A 15933-nucleotide genomic window follows, 5' to 3' on the forward strand; every position below is an offset into this window, starting at 1 on the left:
CATTTTTTCCTTTCCCTTCTGTCCTTTCCCCTGCCCCTCCCACTAACCCTACCCCTTTGGACCTTTTCTTCCTATTTTACATTATCGATTATTCATTCTAATCATTGGTACATTTTAGGTATACAATATAATGACATTCATCATTGGAAATTTGCACCTTTACATAGTTTCTCTTGGTTCTTATTTTTCACCCTTGCCCAGCCCTCCCTTCAACCCATCCATTCCTCCCTATTTACAAAGATTTTGTTCCTATTTTTCCATTTTCTCATATTAATCCCATTCCCTTCTATCCTTTCCCCTAGCCCTCCCACTTCCTTCCCCTTTGCCCCTTTGCTTCCTATTTCACATTACCTATTATACATTTAGTCCTTATTTACACTTTCAGTTTCTCACACCAGAGAAACTATTCAGTATTTACACATCTGTGTCCTATTTATTTCACATAAGAGTATTCCCTCAATGTGCATCCACTTAGCTATAAATGTCTCTAATTTCTCATTTTTTATGACTGAGTAGTACTCCATTTTATAAAAGAACCCACATTTTCTTTATCCAGTCTCCAGTTGATGGGCATTTGGGCTGTTTCCAAGTTTTAGCTATTACAAACTGCACTGCTATGAACATGGGCGCATATATATCACTGTGGTATGATTCTTTTAATTCTTTGGGGAAGATCCCCAGCAGTGGAATAGCGGGGTCAAATGAGACTTCCAGTCCTAGTTCTTTGAGGTATCTCCATACTGATTTCCACAGTGCTTGCACCAGTCTACACTCTCACCAGCACTGGAGCAGGGTTCCTCTTTCCCCACAGCCCCACCAGCATTTGTTATTGGTTGATTTCATGATAGTAGCCATTCTTTCTGGAGTGAAGTGGAATCTCAGTGTTGTTTTCATTTGCATCTCTCGAATGACCAGTGATGTTGAACATTTTTTCATGTATTTATTTGCTGTTTCTACTTCTTTGTGTGAGAAATGTCTGTTCATTTCAGATGCCCATTTTTGGATTGGGTCTTTAAATTTGGGAGGTCTGATCTTTTTAAGTTCTTTATAGATTCGAGACAGTAGACCTTTGTCTGAGGAAGAGCAGGTGAAGATTTTTTCCCACTTTGTGGGTTGTCTCTTCACACTGCTGGTGGTTTCTCTTGCTGTGCAGAAGCCTTTTAATAAGAAGAGATCCCACTTGTTGATTGTTTGTGCTAGTTCACAGGCAACTGAGGTTTTGTTCATAAAATCTTTTCCTACACAGATGTCTTCAAGGGTTCTACCTAACCTCTGTTCCAACTGGTTCAGAGTTTCTATTTTAATATTTAGATCTTTAATCCATTTTGATTTTAGTTTAGTGCATGGTGAGAGATACAGGTCTAGTTTTAATCTTTGGCAAGTTGAAGCCCAATGTTTCCAGCACCATTTATTAAAGAGGCTACCTTTCTTCCAGTGAGGGTGTTTGGCTCCTTTGTCGAAGATGAGATGGCTGAGTGTGTCTGGGGTTATTTCTGCATCTTCTAATCTGTTCCACTGGTCCTCAAGTCTGTTTCTTTGCCAGTACCATGTTGTTTTTATCACAGTTTTGTAGTAGAGTTGCAGGTTGGGGATTGTGATACCCCCTGCCATGTCTCTGTTACCTAGAATTGCTTTTGCTATTCTGAGTCTTTTCTTGTTCCAAATGAATTTTTGGATTGTTTTCTCGAGGTCTATGAAGTATGCTGCTGGGATCTCACTCGGAATTGCATTAAATCTATATAGCAGTTTTGGAAGTATGGCCATTTTCACTATATTAATCCTTCCTACCCAGGAGCAGGAGATGTCTGTCCATTTTCTGATATCATCTTCAATCTCTCTTTTCAGAGTGCCATAGTTTTCAGAAAAGAGGTCTTTGATTTCTTTTGTCAGATTGATTCCTCGGTATTTCCGTTTTTTGGATGCTATTGTGAAAGGAATTATTTGCCCTATTTCTCTCTCAGTGAGTCTGTCATTGGTGTAGAGGAAAGGTATTGATTTTTGTGTGTTGACCTTGTAACCAGCTACTTGACTGAATTTGGGTATTAAGTCTAGAAGACTTTTGGTGGAGTTCTTGGGGTCTTCTATATAGAGTATCATGTCATCTGCAAATAATGACAATTTGACTTCTTCATTACCTATCTTTATTCCTTTTATTTCTTTCTCGTGTCTAATTGCTGTGGCTAATGTTTCCAGAACTATATTGAACAAGAGTGGTGATAGTGGACATCCTTGTCTTGTTCCTGATTTTAGTGTGAAGGATTTCAGGTTTTGACCATTTAGTATGATATTGGCTGTTGGTTTTTCATAGATGGCTTCTATCAGTTTGAGGTAGACACCATCTATTCCAATTTTTTGTAGGGTTTTTATCATAAATGCATGTTGGATTTTGTCAAATGCTTTTTCTGTGTCTATGGAGATAATCATATGGGTTTTGTCCTTGGCTCTATTGATATAGTGTATTACATTAATTAATTTTCATATATTGAACCATCCCTGCATCCCTGGGATGAATCCCACTTGATCAGGGTGTATGATCTTCTTGATGGTCTTCTGCATTCTATTTGCCAGTATCTTATTAAGGATTTTTGCATCTATGTTCATTAGTGAGATTGGCCTATAGTTCTCTTTTTCAGTTGGGTCTTTCTCTGCTTTGAGGATGAAGGTGATGCTTGCTTCCAGGAATGAATTTGGGAGTATTGCTTCCCTTTAAATTTCACTGAAGAGTTTAAACAGTAGTGGCAGCAGTTCCTCTCTAAATGTCTTGTAGAATTCAGCAGTGAAGCCATCAGGACCTGGGCTTTCCTTAGTTGTTAAGCTTTTAATTACATTTTCCATTTCATTGGTTGATATTAGGTTGTTCAGAACTTTTAGGTCTTCTTTGTTCAACTTTGGTAATTCATATGTATCTAGGAATCTGTCCATTTCCTCTGTGTTGTCCATCTTATTGGTGTATAGGTTCTGGAAGTAGGTATTGATGATCCTCTGGATTTCTGCTGGGTCTGTTGTCATTTCACCATTGTCATTCCTAATTGCATGAATTTGGGCCTTTTCTTTCCTTTTTCTGACAAGGTTGGCCAAAGGTTTGTCAATTTTGTTGATTCTTTCGAAGAACCAACTCTTGGCTTCATTGATTTTTTGTATCGTTCTCTTAGTCTCCATTGCATTGATTTCTCCTCTGATCTTTATAATTTCCTCCCTTGTATGAGCTATGAGTTGTCCTGTTCTTCTTTTTCTAGAAGCTTGAGGTTCAGCATCAGGTTGTTTAATTGGGATTGTTCTGTTTTCCTAATATGCATATTCACTGCTATGAATTTCCCTCGTAAGACTGCTTTCATTGTGTCCCATAGATTCCGATATGTTGTATTGTCATTGTCATTTAATTGAAGGAAATGTCTGATTTTGTCTTTAATTTCCTCTGTTACCCATTGGTTATTCAGAAGTGTGTTGTTCAATTTCCACGTGCTTATGAAATTTTTTGAGTTTCTTTGGTATGGATCTCCAGTTTCATCGCACTATGGTCTGATAATGTACAGGGGACAACTTCAATTCCTTTCCACTTACGTAAACATGTTCTATGTGTGAGTATGTGGTCTATTTTGGAGAAAGACCCATGTGCAGCTGAGAAGAATGTGTATTCTGATTTTGTGGGGTGGAAGACTCTGTAAACATCTGTTCAGTTCATTTGTTCAAGAGTTCGATTGAGTTCCAGTATTTCATTACTTATTTTTAGTCTAGTTGATCTATCTGTTTGTGACAGTGGGGTGGTGAGGTCCCCCACTACAATTCTATTAGTGCATATATGACTTTTCATGCCCACTAGTATTTGTTTTATATAGTTGGGTGTACTAGTGTTTGGTGCATAGATATTTATGATTGTCATCTCTTCCTGTTGGATTCTTCACTTTACAAGGATGTAATGTCCTTCTCCATCTCTCTTAATCAGTGTTGGTTTGAAATCTACTTGATCTGCAAAGAGGATAGCTACTCCTGCTTTTTTTTGGGTTCCTGTTGCATGCAGTATTGTTTTTCACCCTTTAACTTTCAGTGATGAGTTTCCTTTTGAATGAAGTGTGTTTCTTGTATGCAGCATATTGTTGGATTTTGCTTCTTGACCCATTCTGCCAGCCTATTTCTTTTGATTGGTGAATTGAGACCATTAACATTGATGGTTATAACTGAAATGTATGGACTTGTCATTGCCATGACTTTTTCTTTTTGTTGCGTTCTCCCCCTTTACATTTAATTTCTTGTCATGCCAGATGGGTTCATTCTGCTTTGCTTCCTGGGGTTGTGATCCTCAATGTCTGTTCCTAGGATAGTATGCAAAATTTTTTGAAGTGCTGGTTTGGTATTCATGAAGTTCCTAAGGTGCTCTTTGTCATGAAAGTATCTTATTTCTCCATCCATTTTGAAAGATAGTTTTGCAAGGTACAACAATCTGGGTTGGAGGCTGTTTTCTTTTAGGGCTTGGAATATGTCACTCCAAGCTCTTCTTGCCTTGATGGTTTGTGTTGAGAAGTCTGTTGTGATTCTGATGGGCTTTCCTTTGTATGTGATTTGTTTCTTTTCTCTGACTGCTTGGAGAACTTTGTTCTTCTGTTGTGTTTCTGGAGTCTTAACAATTATATGCCTATGTGTAGATTTTTTTTGATCAAGGCTATTTGGAGTCCTATATGCCTCACTTATCTGTATGTCAAGCTCTTTTCCCCTGCTTGGGAAGTTTTCTGCCATTATTTCTGTGAAGAGTTTTTTTTATGTCATCTCCACTCTCTCCTGTTTCTTCATTGAGCCCAATCAGTCTTGTGTTATTCTTTTTTGCATCATCTAGCAGCTGCTGGATTGATTTCTCATGTTCCCTTATAATTTTGAAGCAATTTTTCTTTTCCTGGTCACTAATTGCAATCTTATCTTCTATATCTGAAATTTGGTCCTCACATTGGCTCATTGTGCTGTGTAGACTTTCAATGGAGTTTTTCACGTCCTGAAAATCTATTTGCATCTGCTTTATGGATTCCATTTGTTTCTTATGTTGGGATTCCATCATGTTCCTGAGCTCCTCTCTAGATTTATTAATCATGTCTTGCACTAGGGGCACACTTTCTCCTGTTATCTGAGAAATTATTTCGGATTTCATTTTTTCCAGATCCCCTTTTGTTGCCAGTTCAGTGGGTCCAGGTGGTTGAGTATCAGAGGGTTCCATCTCATTTCCCTTTGGGGTTGCTGTAGGTGATCTGGAAGTCTGGTTTTGAGACTTATTTACGTGTTTTCTCATTTCGACTGGGGCGGGGGGCTGTTAGCACCTGCATGGATTACCTCCTCTGAGCTGGGTGAGGTGGGACAGGGGCCGGGAGCAGCGGTAGGGATGGTGACCCAAAAGCCCTTTCCTGTGGGCTGGTAGCAGCCGGAGGGATGGTGGCTCAGAAGCCCCTTCCTCTGGGCCTGGAGCATCAGGACAGAAGGTGGGCCAAAAGCCCTTTCCTCTGGGCTGGGAGCAGCAGTTGGGATGGTGACTGGGAAGCCCCTTCCTCTGGACCAGGAGCAGTGGGACGATGGCTCAGAAGCCCCTACCTCTGGGCCGGGAACAGTGGGACTCAGTACCTTGGTCTAGTGTTCTGGTGTCCTCTGCATCTTTGTAGTGTGGAATCAGGTGGCTGCCTGTCTGCAGCAGGGTGATTCGGTGTTTTCTGCTCGACTCAGGACCTCGGTAGGGCATGCACAGACCTGCCTGTCTGCAGCGGGCTGATTCTGCGTGTTTTGTCAAAAGTTCTTTTCTTTTAGGACCTGAAACACTTCACTCAAAGCTCTCTTGACCTTTAAAGTTTGTGTTGAGAAGTCTGCTGTAATCCTAATGGGTTAACTTTTGTAAGTGATTTGCTGCTTTTGTCTGACAAGAGTCTGCCCTTTTGTTGGACTTCTGGGATTTGATTATGATGTGTCATGGGGAGTTTCTTCTCTCTTCATAATTATTTGGGGTTCTGTATGTCTTACTTACTTGTACGTTGAGTTCTTTACCCATACTTGGAAACTGTTCTGCTACGATTTTTGTAAACAATTTTTTTTATTACATACGTGCTGTACTGTTTTTTCTTTAGTTCCAATTTATCTTAGATTAGTCTTATTTTCACCATCTATTGGATCAATTTTCCTTGCTCTCTTATTGTTCTTAAGGTATCTCTGAGTATATGGTCTTGTATGTCACTTTTGGTTTCCAGATGTGACATTCTCTCCTCTCATTCTTTGCTTTTGCTTTTCAAATACTTAATAAAATTCTTTATCTTCAGTCACCTTTCCATGGACTCTATTTCTTTGGTAAAGCTGTTGTTCATGTTATGAATGGTTTTGGTTAGTTCTTTTAATTTTTTATATGTCACTTCTTTAAATGGACTCTTTTTAAAATTAATTCCATTATCTATTTTGTTATACCATCTTTGAACTGGCCAAGTTTCTTTACTTTCTCATTGATCATTTGGTACAATTCTCTCTTTCTGTGCTTGGTTTTCTCTCCATTGGTGCCTCCTGGATCTTTTTGGAGGGAGTTGGGAGTTTTGGGAGAGAGGCATTTTGTTGCCTTGTTTTTTTTATGTTTCTTATTTGTGTGTGTGTACATGAAAGTGCTGAGGGATAAGGTCAAACAGAATGAAGAGGCTCTCTTGTTAGTATGAAGATCTCTTTAGTTATGTTCTGTTTTCCAGAGATGTGATCTTAGATTTATTTGTCAAGAAGTACTGTCTATCATTTCAAGCTCTTCAGTTTAACTGGGTTGGCCCAGGCACTGTGTTGTAAGGAGAGAATTTCTACTTGTTATAACAGCATCAACAGATCCAACCATATATCAGTCATGAATATTAAAAGTGATTTGGTCATTTAACCCTTTTATCAATGTCCCTCACAGACTATATTATACTGCTATTTGCAGTTAGTCTAGGATGTGGTGGGAGGGAGGAAGGAAATAGGATGGGAAAAAAAGAAAGGGTAAGTCAATAAAGAGAGAGGGAGGTAAGAGAAATGTCAACTGATGAAAAATAGACAGGAGATCAGACTCTGTTGGAATTATTTTTATAGCTAGAGTAAAGGACTAGTGTTGAGGGACTTTGAGAGAATATTTGTGGAGGCTGGAGGAGGAATGCATATGGATAGAACTGTAGTTATGAGGGAAGTTATGAGTTTGTTGAAATCTGTTAATATATTTGTGGTTAGTTTTGTTTGGATCCTCAAGCACAGTCTTGTTAAAGTTTACCCTGACATGCTCTCAAATGGTATTATTTAAGTTAAAGCACTAGTTAATTCTTATTCTCTTTTGCACATATATAGGCACTTGTTATATACCTGTTTTACAAGAGATAAAGAGGAGGGAAGACAAGGAGGCAAGAAAATGAGGGAGAAGAAAGTATAGGAAGGAAAGAAAGTAAAACAATAACAACAACAGAGAATAAATCCCCAAAGAGAGCAAGGCAAAGGAGGAAATCTTAAAGTAAAATAAAAAACAATACCAATACAGCAGTAAGAACCAGGCAAAAGATAACCCAAAACAAACAAACAAGCAAGGAAACAAATAAAAAATACTTCACAGAGTTGCTACAGCATTAACTCAGTGTCCACACCGCTCCCTTTACACTGGAGTCATAATCTGATTGTGAGCAGCTAAGCAGTTTCCCTCTGTGGATTGTCCAATTGCCTGCCCAAAAGCAGTGAGGACTGCTGATCTCTCTGGATCTGCCTCCTAGCTGCAGGCTAGGCTCCTGGCATGGCCATCTGCAAACCTCCATCACTGTCCCAAAATCCAATTGCTTCAATAGATTTAGGGAGAAGCAGATGTGGTATAGTTTGCCAAACACACAGTTCTCTGTCGACTTCCATAGGGGACCTCACACTCCTGTTCCCTGTTCTGCTGGGCCAATCTAGACTTGTTCCATGTCTTCCCTCCATAGGCTTTCCTTGCCTACTGCATTACCAGAAGCCCTCTGACCCAGGTGCTGTTTACATCTCTCAGCCCACAGTCCTCCATCTGTCTCTGATTCAAGAGCTCCACTCTTGGACCCACCTGAGGAACTTGGTGTAGCCCCTAGGCTCAGCAGAGAGCCCACTTTGCTGGATGCTGGGTGATGAAGACCTCATGCCATCTTAGGTCTTTCCAGTGTTTGGGGAAACAACAGCAGAGCATCCTATTCTGGCTTTGAAGAATCACCCTTTTCTCTCCTGGGTCTCCAGGGGTGCTACCTGTGACTCCTCCAGAGTGGGACCTGCTCTATCAACAGCTCATGGTGTTCAGCCACTCTCTGCTTAGGGTGCAGGGCTTCCCTAGCCCTCCACAAGCCTTTTGCCTAGTGATGCTTACTTTCTCCAGAACTTCACTTTTTGATCAGTGTACTTGATCCAGTCTCAGGTCTCCCCACCCTCTGCTGTCCTCAGCAAGGGAATACTGGGGTCTCTTCCATGGAAGCCTCTCAGCAGACATGGGCAGAGTACTGAATGTCCCACAAGCACAGCACTCCCACTGTTATCTCAGAGGAATGGGTGATTAAGTTTATTCTGTGTAAGGTAAGTCTTCCCTCTCCCCACAGGGCCTCGCTCACAGGTGCTTTGTGTTCCTGAAGTGCTATTGTTTTCAAAACCCAAGTGTGCACTGTTGTTGTCTCACACTCCATTCTCCAGCTTTCAGTTTCTCTGAAGCCCTGGCTTTCATGTACCTCACTTGCCATGATCCTTTTCCTGGTGGGGAAGTAGAGTGAGTGTAAGTCTATTCCAACAGTCAGGCCACAACTGAAGAGCTCCCTATCCTCCTCTTGTGCATTCCAAGCTGTGATTACTGCATCTCCATGGAAAACAACTCAGTAACTAACAGGTTGCCTTGTTTGGTATTCCAAACAGCACTACTTCCTTGGACTAATTACCAATGTACCTTTGTCTCCGAGGTTATTGCTTAATTATAGTTCTACAGAGGGTACTCAGTTACGCTGTAAGAGGTCCCTCTGAGAAAACAGCAAGAACAAATGGAGATATAAATTGAAGGAGGAGGGGTGTAAGAGTTCTGGTATGCTATGTAGTCTAGCTATGGTGATATTGTTTGAAAATTACTTTTAAAAAATTATTAAGTTTATTGGTACATTTTAGGTATACAATATGACATTCATCATTGGGAATTTGTACTTGTACATGATATATCTTGGTTCTTACTTTTTTTTTCCCAATTCCTCTGCCCTCCCTTCAACCCCTCCACCCCTCTCTATTTACAAAGACTTTCTTTCCATTTTGTTTTCCTTTTCTCATATTTATTCCTTTCCCTTCTGGGTGAGTTTCAAAGGGTGAGTCCTGCCTAACGTTCGCTCCTCTTGGAGTAAATCTGCCAAGAAAATTATTTCTACAGTTTCCAAGTGGTTCTAAGAATTTTTATATCTTAGTTCAATCCCCTGTACCAATCTTAAGTAGAAAATTTCCGTAAACTAAAAGTTGACATAAGTTGTACCATTCACTTGGAAATTGTTCATCAAATTGTTTATTCTCCACCATTCTCTCCATTGACACATGATTTATTAATTTCATTCTAGAAATTTGAGTTCAAGCTGCATAAATCATGGATAAAGATTAGTTTAATACTCACAATGTGCCCTGGGACAATGTTTCAAGTGAAGAAAACTCAAAATTGTTACAATGTGAAAATAATATGACAGTTGTATCAATATTTACAAGTTGAAATGATATTCAATACCCTTCCAGAGGTAGAGCATAAATCTTATTTCTGCTTATTTTATGCAAACTCTAAAACTTTTCTTTTTATTTCTTATTTAATGTTTATTAATATTTTCCCCCATGGAAATGTTTTGAAAAATAAATTTAAAATCTTTTCCTAATCTGCCTAAAGCTATAAAGCAACACTAGTCACTGACCTCTTGCTACTGTTTTGCTGACTTAAGTACTTTAGAAAAACAATGTATTACCAGGCCCCCAAGCCATTTATAGCAATGATATTCTGCCATTTCCCATGCATGAAAAAAGAAAGAACTATCTGGCAGTGTGGCAAACACCGGAATCTTAATATTCAAAATTATATCACCTTGTTTTCCCTTACTCTATCGGATCTCTTCACCCTTATGAAGCTCTAATTGTTCATAAACTCAAATACAGAGTTATAATTTATAAAAATGACCAAATAAAACCCTGGTTAAAAGCTCACCAGCATGAATTAAAAGTGGCTAAGATGAAGGAGAAATGATTCATTATTCAGGTAATTCAGTGTTTCTATCTTTATATTACTCTCATGTAACTGATGGTCTGGTCAGTACAAATAAAAAGATGATGAGTTAGCAATTCCAGCTCTGACTTCATATGTGCAGTGACACCTCTTGTAATATTTATTTCAAACTTCTGAAACCTGGATATGCTACAAGAAAGAAATACAAGCAGAACCAAACAAACCAAAATCCTTCACACTGAATTTCTTCCCCACTACACTAATGACATTTTATTGGAAAGGCTTCAACATACTCTGTCAGAAAGGAGGAATACTGATCTATGTGTGGAGTTTACACAGATGTCATCAAAACACAATTTTAGAGAATCATCAGAGAACAGAATTCAGTGGTTGTGTTAAACCAGAGACACCAAAACTCAGAGCCAGATATCTGTCTTTCAGAAGCTACTGAACATAAAGCTGATGAAGGAGGGTTCATGGACAGGTCAGAAAAGAAGTCAAGTTATACATACTATTATATAATATTTATGATAAGCAATATAATTTGTTCTTTTTTTGGTTTTGTGTTATCCTCTACTCCCTTGCATAACTACAGCATTGCATTTATTTTATTAGCTAGTATTTGAGAATAAATAAAACTTGATTAAAATTCAAATTATAATTCTATCATGATGTAGTCTGCCCTGGTATTCTCTGGGTTTAATAAGAAATTATGCCTCATCAAACAGATATAATTTGGCTTGAAGTAGTAATGGTAGGAAGTCAAATTTATAGTCATAATAAAGTTGTCTAAACTGGATATTTTCATTTCAGAGTGCAATAGAATTAGGTAACCTGTCCCCAGGCAACCATTGAGTCACTTGTGCTGTTCAGGGTGGAGCTTGTTTACATCCTATAATCACACCATTAACAATCATGGCTAAATATAAAGACAAAGAAGAATATCACTCATCATTTCACAGGCCAGTGACACCACTACACAATTATATGAACAGGCTTGTGAGTGACAACACTGCCCATTCACAATGTAAACCAACAGGCATGTGAGAAACTTAATATGAATACGCAGTATATTTCCTTGACTTACAGAGTTAGGGAGGCAACATCAAGTGAAGAAGCAAGTATGGGTCTATGAAATCTACATGATAATTTTTCAGAGTGATAACTCAGGGAAGGAAGTTTTGGACAAATTGCCAAAACATTCAGTGAACTTCTGTCCACAGCTGGCACATAATATGTATATGCTGAGTCTGAAATTCAGTTAACTCACTGTGTCCCCATTTCACTTCTGTGATTCTTGGTTTCTCCATCTGGAAAATGAGGGTATTAGATGTTTCATGGTAGTCCCCTTCTAGTCTAACATTATCCAACAATAATTATATATACAGCATATATACACATATATATTATTTGCTTTTAGTAATAGCAACATGAATAAAAATAATATACTTGTAACTAGTCCCATTTTACATTTTTTTAGTAACAAAAGATTTTTTTTCTGCCCATGTAACTCTGAGCAAGCTGATGTTCTCTAAACTTAAGTTTCCTTACATATAAAATGAAGATAATAATGGCATCCATTGTTGTTTATACCATGTTGTGAGCATTACCCAGATATATGTTACCCCAATGCATGGTACACAGTAAGCACTCAGTAGACTTCTATTGTTTTCTAACCCTCTTTATTTTGCTTATAAACAAGTGAGCAAATAATGAATGGTCTTATGATTGATTATCTATTTGGAAGACTGTCCTACAATGGTTGTTTTTCAAGAGAAAAGAGGTAAGAGAGATTCCACAGCCTAGTCTGGGATGCGTGTAACAGATGCATTTTATCACTCAGCCCATAACTTTGTGAGTCTCCAGAGCATGTGGGAGGTTAAGGCCAACTTCTAAAAAGCAGAATGTTTTGGTGTGAGATTAGCTGATACAACTGAGGCAGAGAGTGACATACAAAGGCCAGTTTGCATCCAGGTCTTTGAGGAAGTGGGCCATAGCGGAGGGAAGGATCACACTCCCTTTCATAATAGCCAGCCCAACAGGAGTGGAGGGTAGAGAGGAATAACTTGGGGGAAGATAATTCACATTTTATAAGATTTACTCTTTTAAAGAGTACAGTTCAGTGATTTTCAGCATTTCACAATGTTGTACAATAATCACCACTTTTAATTCCAAGGTGTTATCAGTCCTCCAAAAGAAGCCTCATATTGGGATTTAGCTCAGTGGTTCCCCCACCTACCTTGCAAGCGCAAGGTCCCAAGTTTGATCCCCGGTACAAAACAAAACAAAACTCTTATTTGTTAGCAGTCGCTCATTGTTTGTTTCCCCAGACCCTGGAAGCCATTAATCCACTTTCTGTCTCCTTGACTTTGCTTATTTTGAACATTTCTTGTAAATGCAATCATGGCCTTTACTGTCCTGCTTCTTTTCCTTAGCATAATGGTTTTAGAGTACATTGATGTTATAACATGTATCAGTTGTTTATGTCTTTTTATGGCAAAGTAATACCCCACTGTAAGAATACATTACATTTTGTTTTTCTATCCATCAGTTGGATAGTTGGGTTGTTTCCACTTTTTAGCTATTATGAATAATGCTGCTATGAACATTAATGTACAAGTGTTGGTAGAAACATGTTTTCATTTCCATTTGATATATATCTTTTAACTTCAGTGAAATTGCTGGGTCATAAGTTCACCATTGTTTAGCTTTTTGAGGAACTGCCAAACTGTTTTCCAAAGTAGTTATGCCACTTTACATTTGGTACATAAAAGTTCCAATTTCTCTAAATTCTTTGTTGGTTGGTAGGTTTATTTATTTTTTCTTTTGGTACCAGGGATTGAACTCGGGTCCTTGTGCTTGCAAGGCAGATGGCAGAACCACTGAGCTAAATCCCTGGCCCAAAAGGAAGTACTGGGTTTCTTTTGTTGTTTTTTTGGTACGGGGGATTAAACTTGGGACCTTGCACTTGCAAGGCAGGCGGTAGAACCACTGAGCTAAATCGCCGGCCCCAATTTCTCTAAATTCTCATCAGCACTTGTTGTTGTTCATCTTTTTGATTCTAGTCATCCTAGTGGATGTGAAGTAGCCTTTCCCTGTGGTTTTAACTTGCATTTCCCTAATAACTAATGATGTGGAGCCCCTTTTCATGTGCTATCACCTTTCTATGTTTTTGGAGAAATACCTATTCAAACCTTTTGTCACTATTTAATTGGACTTTTTAAAAAAAACTTGAGTTGTAAGAGTTTCTTTTATGTTATGGATACTAGATTCTTTCCAGGTAAATGATATGCCAATATTTTCTGCCAACCCATGAAGTATGTTTTTACTATCTTGATAGTATCCTTTGAAGCACAAAATTTTAATTGCAATTTTTTTCATTTATTACTTGTGCGGTAGGTGACAGATCCAAGAAAACTTTGCCCAATCCAAGATCACAAAGATTTACACCTGTGATTTCTTCTAAGCATGTTATAGTTTTAGCTCTTACATTTAGATTTTGCAGATGTGACTATTAAAGACTTCTCATATACTTCTAAGGCAAAATTAGTTTTGAAAAGTAAGAATCATTATATTTTGACAGCCTCCCAGAGTTTAGAAGAAAAGTATGAGTTTTGGTGCAGTTCTGTGACATGTATTGATCAGAGGCCACTTTTGGTCTACTTTCTGTTTGTTGTTGTTTGTTTGCTTTTCCTACATTGCAGACAGCTGAGATATCATAGCTGATTTTAGAAAACTGTGCATTACTATCTAGGTATGTGGTCAGCTCATAATACCAACAAAATCAGTCCAAACATGTTTAGGGGAACCTCCTCACAGTTCTAGGTTTAAAAATACAGACTGTTATCTTAAGATATTTTTAATGTATGGTTTCCTATAATTCTATCCAGGTATTGGGAAATGCTGCAGAGAAAAGGAAACAAAAATCAGCCCCTAGAACCTCGTTTCCAACTAAGAAAAGATGACAGGCATGGCCATATTTTTTTCATCTGGAGAAAGAAAGATGACCAGGTATAACCACCAATCATCAATTACTGTTGATAGCTTGTTCCAGACATACAGAGGCCACTGGCTCCCAAACTTGAGTGAGCATCAGAATCAGCTTGAGAACTTATGAAAACTCAGATTTCTTTTTTTTAACTTTTATTAGTACATGTTTTCAGTACATAATGATTACATTCACTGTAGGGAATTGGTACACGTACATAACACATTTCAATTCTTTTTGTTCCCCCTTCTCTCCACCCCCTTTCTTTTTCCAGCATCAGATTCATTTATTAGTCTTGTAAGATCTTATAAAGTTAATTATCATATGTACAGATTGAAAACCAGACTAATAGGCCAAAGAACATAAAACATGTAAGACAATTGTACTAAGTCAAATTACACTTTCAGATACATCCATGCTGGATTAAAATATCTTTTTTTCCCTCTCTCTTTTTTCCAATCTTTCTTTTACTTCATACTATATAATATACTATACTATATAATAGAGTTTTTCATATAAGAGAAATGATGTGCTATTTAAGTTTGTTACTGAGTTACTTTACTTAACATTATGCTTTCGGGGTACATTCATTTCCTACAAATGACTCAAGCTTATCCTTTTTTATGGCAGAGTAGAACTCTATTGTGTATAAATATCACATTTTCTTTATCCATTCATCTGTTCATGGACATATAGGCTGTTTCTAAGATTTAGCTATTATGAATTGCGGGGCTATAAACATGAGTATGCATACTTCACTGTGGAATAATATCTTTAACTCTTTGGGAAGATACCTAGAAGAGAAATATTTGGGTCAAATGGAATTTCTATTTTTAGTTTTTTGAGTAATTTCCTTACTGATTTCCATAGTGGTTGTATCAGTTTACAGTCTCAACAATTGCTTTTTTCCTACACTTTTGTCAGCATCTGTTATTGGTTGATTTCTTGATGATAGCCATTTTTTCTGGAGTGAGATGGAATCTCAGAATTGTTTTAATTTGCATTTCTTGAATGGCTTGTGATATTTAACATTATTTCATGTTATTTTTTGGCCAAAAATCTCAGATTCTTGGACCTCATCCCCACAGATTCTGCTATGGAAGGCTGGTGAAACTATGAATTTACATCTCCAGTGGATTCCACACGATGCTGGCCTCATAACCACACTCTAAGCAGCACTACTCGAGATATACATGGACTGCCCACCATGCCTTAATACTAACTGAACATCAAGCAAACATTAGGGCAGGAAACTCACTGGTGATCCTGCCTGGTGATGAATATGCTAACAATGTATCAAGGGAGTCAATAGGCTGTAAGTACGTTTTCCAAATTTGGTTAAAATTCCCAATTATTGACAGTCACATGCAAGTTTTCGGGATTATGGTCTTTTCCCAAATGTAATTTGATCACTTAGGAAAGTATTTTGATTTCAACAAAATTATCATGAGATTATCTAAAGAACTTGTTTTCCTTTTTTATTTGATCTTTCTAAAATGCATGAGAACATCAGCTGTGACTAGGAATGTTACTCAGGAATATCTGTTATGTCTGCAATAATGTGTTTGACCTGTGGCCCAATGGTACTCTTGAGACATGTGGTTGTGACTTTGACAGACTGAGCCAAAGTTAAATTCTGATGAACAGCAAAGGAATTTTATCAGTCCCAGGATGGTTGCCGGCTGAGTTGGGCAAACAGTGACTTTCCAAAAATGTCGAGAGCAATCTATATTTATTCTGTCACTTCTACATCCAA

General features: G+C 38.0%; 1 protein-coding gene across 7 annotated transcripts in view; it reads right to left on the bottom strand.

The window, feature by feature from the left end:
- Marchf3 (membrane associated ring-CH-type finger 3) overlaps positions 1-15933 on the bottom strand; it is a 157835-nt gene that overhangs the window by 84354 nt on the left and 57548 nt on the right. Inside the window, exon 3 of one of the 7 annotated variants that reach the window (XM_087180545.1) lies at positions 11460-11499. The exons of the other annotated variants lie outside the window; for them this stretch is intronic. The gene's annotated coding sequence lies outside the window, so the exon portion shown is untranslated. The remainder of the gene's footprint in view (positions 1-11459; positions 11500-15933) is intronic. 7 annotated transcript variants of the gene reach the window in all.

Source organism: Heterocephalus glaber, unplaced genomic scaffold (genome assembly GCF_053883595.1).
Source record: "Heterocephalus glaber isolate CG9 unplaced genomic scaffold, H.glaber_assembly_v1.0 deba00001463, whole genome shotgun sequence".
Classification (NCBI taxonomy): domain Eukaryota; kingdom Metazoa; phylum Chordata; class Mammalia; order Rodentia; family Bathyergidae; genus Heterocephalus; species Heterocephalus glaber.